The sequence below is a fragment of the Vipera berus genome (assembly GCF_964194415.1).
Source record: "Vipera berus genome assembly, chromosome: 9".
NCBI lineage: Eukaryota > Metazoa > Chordata > Lepidosauria > Squamata > Viperidae > Vipera > Vipera berus.
The window spans coordinates 23,532,634-23,538,792 of record NC_138212.1 but is presented as its reverse complement, the minus strand read 5'-3'; positions in this window follow the sequence as shown (position 1 = coordinate 23,538,792).

Below are 6,159 nucleotides of genomic sequence, written 5' to 3'. Positions count from 1 at the left end.
GTAGAGTCCACAATTCCTGCCAGGAACTGGGACTGGACTCCGGCCTGCACCGCAGGGACGGTGGACAACTCGGAAGACAGCTCAGAGGGAGAACCATTGGTAAGTGGACCCCTTCCACCCATACTTAAGACAGTGACTATATTAGCTTCCCCTATGCCTGAAGCAGCCAAAATAAAAGCTCTGATAGACTCTGGGTGCATCTGCTGCCTTATCAGCCCAACGCTGGTGGAGAGATTGAGCATCCCAGTGAGGAGGCTAAAACATCCAATCTCTTTTAGTCAATTAGATGGGACAATAGCAGGGGGAGGACCAGCCACCCTAGCCACTTTACCAATCCACCTATCACTGGGGCCCCATGAGGAGGACATAACGTTTATAGTGGCCCCAGGCATGGAATGCCCAATGATCCTAGGACTGGAATGGCTGAAGAAATGGAACCCCGGGATAAACTGGAGGACAGCAGAACTCAACTTCCCAAAGGGGGGGCAGAAGAACGTAGACTCCAAAAGCACCCCCCCAACCCAGAGGGAGGAGACAGCAGCAGTGGGGAAAGAGAAGGGATTACCAGAGATACCAGAGGAATACAGGGACCTGGCTGAGGTTTTCAGTGAGGAAAGAGCAGATGAGCTTCCCCCCCACCGCCCCACAGACTGCACCATAGAATTCAAACCTGGGGCAAAACTCCCAAAACCCAGGATGTATGCCATGAGCCCAAGGGAAATGGCAGAAATGGAGAGATTCATAAAGAAAAACTTAGAAAGAGGATTTATTGAGCCTGCCAAACCCAAAGTGGCCGCCCCGGTTCTGTTCAGGGAGAAGAAGGATGGGTCCTTTCATTTGGTTGTGGACTATAGAAATTTGAACACAATTAGTGAATGTAATCTGTACCCCCTTCCCCTAATGAAGGATATGTTATCCCACCTATCGAAAGGAAAGATTTTTACCAAACTAGACCTGAGGGAAGCATACTACCGTATTAGGATTAAGGAAGGAGACGAATGGAAGACTGCATTCAACTGCCCAATGGGGTGCTATCAATTCAAAGTATTGCCATTCGGACTGCAAGGGGCCCCCGCAGTCTTTATGCAATTAATTAATGACGTGCTGAGAGAGCACCTATATAAGGGGGTCCTGGTTTACCTCGATGACATCCTTATCTTCACAGAAACCAAAGAGGAACATATCAAACTAGTCAGAGCAGTCCTGAAGAAGTTGCGAGCTGCCCACTTATATGCTAAATTATCGAAGTGTGAATTCCATCAGGAAAAAATCGACTACCTGGGATATCGCATATCTCCAGAGGGCATCGAAATGGACCCTGAGAAGGTCAGGGCAGTACTAGAGTGGGCACCCCCCCGCACACGGAAGCAATTGCAAAGTTTCCTGGGGTTTGCAAACTTCTACCGCCAATTCATCCCCGCATTTGGCCAAATAGCCATGCCCCTCACAAATTTGTTGAAAACGAAGGGGGGGTCACCCGTGAAACCCAGCCAGCCTCTGAAATGGTCAATGGAATGTCAAGCAGCATTTGAGAGGCTAAAGAGACTTTTTTCTGCTGAACCTGTCCTAAAACACCCAGATCCCGACAAACCTTTTGTAATACAGGCAGATGCGAGTGATGTAGCGGTAGGAGCCGTACTATTACAAGAAAATGATGGGGGGACATTGCAACCATGCGCATACACATCCAGAAAACTCACAGAAACAGAACAACGCTGGCCAATATGGGGAAAAGAGGCATTCTCGTTGAGGTGGGCATTACTAACATGGCGCCAATTTTTAGAAGGAAATAAAATACCTTTCCAGGTCTGGACAGACCACAAAAATTTGGAAACACTAAAAACGCCCAGGAAGCTCACTCCTAAGCAAGCCCGCTGGTCCCAACATTTTCACCGATTCAATTTCACTCTCAAACACTTACCGGGGGGAAAGAACTTCCTGGCAGATGCATTATCCCGCATGCCCCAATATAACAGCACAAGAGTTACTGACTTTAAACCACTTGTACCGGAACAACAACTGGCAGCACCAGTCACCACCAGGGCACAAGAAAAAATGAAGCCGAAGGTAGATAGCCAAACTGGAATAGAATTCAGGAAATCTTTGGAAAGTGATGAATGGTTCCAGAAAAATAAACATGTGTGCACAATTAAAGATGGACTGCCGTGGGTGGGGGAGAAGCTATATATACCTGCCACACAGAGAATCAATTTCATGCAACTGTGCCATGATACAAAATCAGCAGGACACTTTGGCTTTGTAAAAACCCTACACTTAACTAAAAGGCAATTTTGGTGGCCATCTATGAAAAAGGACATAGAAAGCTATGTGGGTAGCTGTCAAATTTGCGCGATGGCCAAAAGACTGCAAGGGAAACCGCCAGGCCTGTTACAACCGGTGGCAAACCCCTCAGCCCCATGGAAAGAAATAGCCATGGATTTTATCGTAGAACTGCCAGAAAGTAATGGAAACACCGTAGTCTGGACTGTCACAGATCTGTTCTCTAAGCAAGTACACTTCATACCTTGCCAAAAAATCCCGACTGCAAAAGCATTAGCAAAACTTTTTGTACAGCATATTTACAGATTGCACGGGGTACCACAACGCATCATATCTGACAGAGGGGTGCAATTTACATCGGCATTTTGGAAAGAATTTTTATCCCTCTTAGGAACCACCCAAGGACTGTCATCTAGTCACCATCCTCAGACAGACGGAGCTTCTGAAAGACTTAATAATATACTTGAACAATATCTGAGATGCTATATTAATTTTCAGCAGTCCGACTGGACGAACCTACTGCCTTTTGCAGAAGTAGCATATAATAATGCAGTCCACTCAAGCACAGGTTACACTCCTTTTCAAATAGCTACAGGCCAGAGTTTCAACCCAATACCAGAACTAACCCCAAAAGAACCGGTTATCCCTGATCTGAAGGAATGGATTGCTCAATTACAAAATACATGGCCAATCGTTAGGAAAGCGTTGGAAGATGCCAGAAAAGCATACAAGACACAGGCAGACAAAAAAAGAACCGATCCCACACCATTTAGGGTAGGAGAGATGGTATATTTATCCACAAAATACCTGAAATCACTCCAACCCTGTAAAAAACTAGGACCAAAATATATTGGACCTTTTCCAATTAAAAGAATCATAAACCCAGTAACAGTTGAGTTAGAACTACCCAAAAATCTTAGACGAATACACCCAACCTTCCACTGCAGTCTATTAAAGAGAGAACAACAATCTCCACTACGAGAAAAAATCCCACCACCACCACCACCCATCATGGTGGAAGGAGAACAACATTTTGAAGTGAAAGAAATCTTAGATTCCAGAAAACACCATGGAACGATACAATATTTAGTGGCATGGAAACACCTCCCCTCCTCAGAAAACGAGTGGGTTAACAAACTCCATGTTAAAGCACCTAAGTTGCTTAAGAGGTTTCATACAGAATATCCAAACAAACCAGGCTAACATTTATATGGTTTCTTTCCCCACAGATGGACTCATCTTTTTTCTGAAAGGAGAGCCGAATGTCAGAATCCATTTATATCACATTTCATAATTGTATAGGTAGAACAACGTGCTATTACTGGGGATTCTGCCATCTCTCCGAGGGGGGGGGAGAGGATGGTTACTAAAGCGATTTTCAAACAACAGGGGATGTTTTAACGGGGGAAGGGAGGGGGACAGACAGATCTGGTTTGTGTCTTCATTTACAACTGAAAAAGGGAAGCAATAACCATAAAACCAAGGAGAGTTCCCTTTCCCATGGAAGGACCTGACACCTAGCAACTGACGACAGCCTGACCAAATGGATGAGGGGAGGGACTGGAATGGGAATGGTTTATATAGGATTGAAATGTAACTTTTCTCAGATTCCGTCTTGTATTCCCACAATCGATTCCTTCCTAGTAAACATTTTCCTTTTGGACTAAACTTGCATCCAAGAGTTCTTATTTCCTAAGATGTGGATTGAGGTGGGTCCTGACACTGGGTGTTTCAGAATAGGCTCTGCAGAAAAGAGTCTCTTTAATCTCTCAAATGCCACTTGGCATTCCATTGTCCATTTTAGTGGCTGGCTAGGTTTTACTGAGGATACTCCCTTCATTTTTAGTAAGTTTGTGAGGGGCAGGGCAATCTGGGCAAATGAAGGGATGAATTGGCAGTAAAAGTTTACAAAGCCCAGGAAACTTTGCAGTTGCTTTCTTGTGCAAGGTGGTGACCATTCTAATACTGCTCTAACCTTTTCTGGGTCCATTTCAATGCCCTGTGGGGATATGCGATTACCCAGGTAGTCTATTCCAGGGCTTTTCAACCTTTTCACCCATTGTACCACTTTTAGCATAAGGCAATATCCGAGTACCACCAGTCACCCAGCAAGGTGTCAAAAACGTGACCAAAAAAGAAAAAAAGAAAAAAATGATAAAGTGCAGGTAGTCCTCAACTTACAACAATTCGCTTAGTGACTGTTTGAAGTTACAACAGCACTGGAAAAAGTGACTTATGACCATTTTTCACACTTATGACTGTTGCAGCATCCCCGTGGTTATGTGATTTACATTTGGATGCTTGGCAACTGATTCATACTTATGACGTTCTGTGTCCCAGGGTCATGTGATCAACTTTTTGACAAGTGAAGTCAGTGGCTGGGGGGGGGGCAGCTCATCACTGAGGTTGCAGGGTGCCTGTGTGTGGGGAATCCATGGGTCTCTGGTGGAGGGGGGTGGGACTGGGGTGGGTGCCTTCCTTCCCTCCCTCTCTCTCTCCCATTGTCCCTACATTTCTTCTTTCCTTCCTTCCTTCCCTCCCTCTTTGTCCCTTCCTTTTGCAAGCAGGAAATCTTGCACAGGAATAGCAGCCGGGGATTTCTCTCTCTCTCTCTCTCTCTCTCTCTCTCTCTCTCTCTCTCTCTCACACACACACACACACACACACACACACTCTTTCCCTGGCTTGCCCCGCATCTGGGGTTCCCTTCCTGGCAGTCCGGGTCCTGCGAGAGGGCAAGCGGGGAAGGTGGCGGCAACAGTTGTGTCGAGCCCTGTGGGGGGGTGGGTCCAGGTCTCGCTTTTCCCCTTTGCAAAACAGGCTTCAATTGAGCTGCGCTCTGACTTCGGGTGCTGTTCCTTGGAAATCCTCTCTCCCCACCCCAAAAATCAGGGCTTTTGCTTGCTTTTCGCGCTGCAACAGGGTGAGTTGTGCAAAGCGGGACAGTGCAAAAAGCGAGTAAAAGCCCTGCTTTTTGGGGTGGGGAGAGAGGATTTCCAAGGAACAGCACCCGAAGTCAGAGCGCAGCTCAATTGAAGCCTGTTTTGCAAAGGAGTGGAGAGAGAGAATTCCCAAGGAATGGCGCCCGAGTCTCCCCACCCCAAACATCAGGGCTTTTACTCGCTTTTCGTGCTGTGAAAGGGTGTCATGCAAAGCGCGGCAGCGTGAAAAGAGAGTAAAAGCCCTGATGTTTGGGGTGGGGAGGAACGGGATCAGCATTTCTGAGCACGACTTCTGAGCATGGCTCAGCTAATCCCAGGCTCCTGCTCAGCTCACTTGCTTGCGGAAAATAGGCTGCTTGCTAAGTGAAGCCCCAGGATCAGTGGGCTACCCAATGCTGATCCTGGGGCTTCACTTAGCGAGCAGAATGTTTTCCGCAAGCGAGCTGGGCAGGAGCCATTCACTTACTAGCCATTTCCCCCCCAAACACACCACTTGCTCACTCACCCTTCCTTGCTTTCCACTCCACTCGCCGTTCCTCTGAAAACAGATCGGTCTGCCCCTTTTATACTTTTTCTTCTCTCCACCCTCTCCTTTTCTCTTCTGGGTGCACCGGAAGCTCCAATTAGCATGTCACCAGATCCTGGGGATTCTGGCAAGCTCTGCAGCTCCAGCTGGTCTCCAGGTCTGTGTGACTCTGTTTTGACTCGTTCCCTCCCCCACTGTAATTAGCTAGGCTGGGCTTGTGTACCACCAGCCACGAGCTCGCGTACCACTGGTGGTACGCATACCACCGGTTGAAAAGCCCTGCCCTAGATAGTGGAAAATTAGTAGATTTCGGCTTAATGTCATGGTTCTGATAAATGAAACTCTTCAAAGTACTTCAAGGCATTGTTTACCTTAAAGAATCTTTATTCGAGTAGCATAGCTTTGGCACAT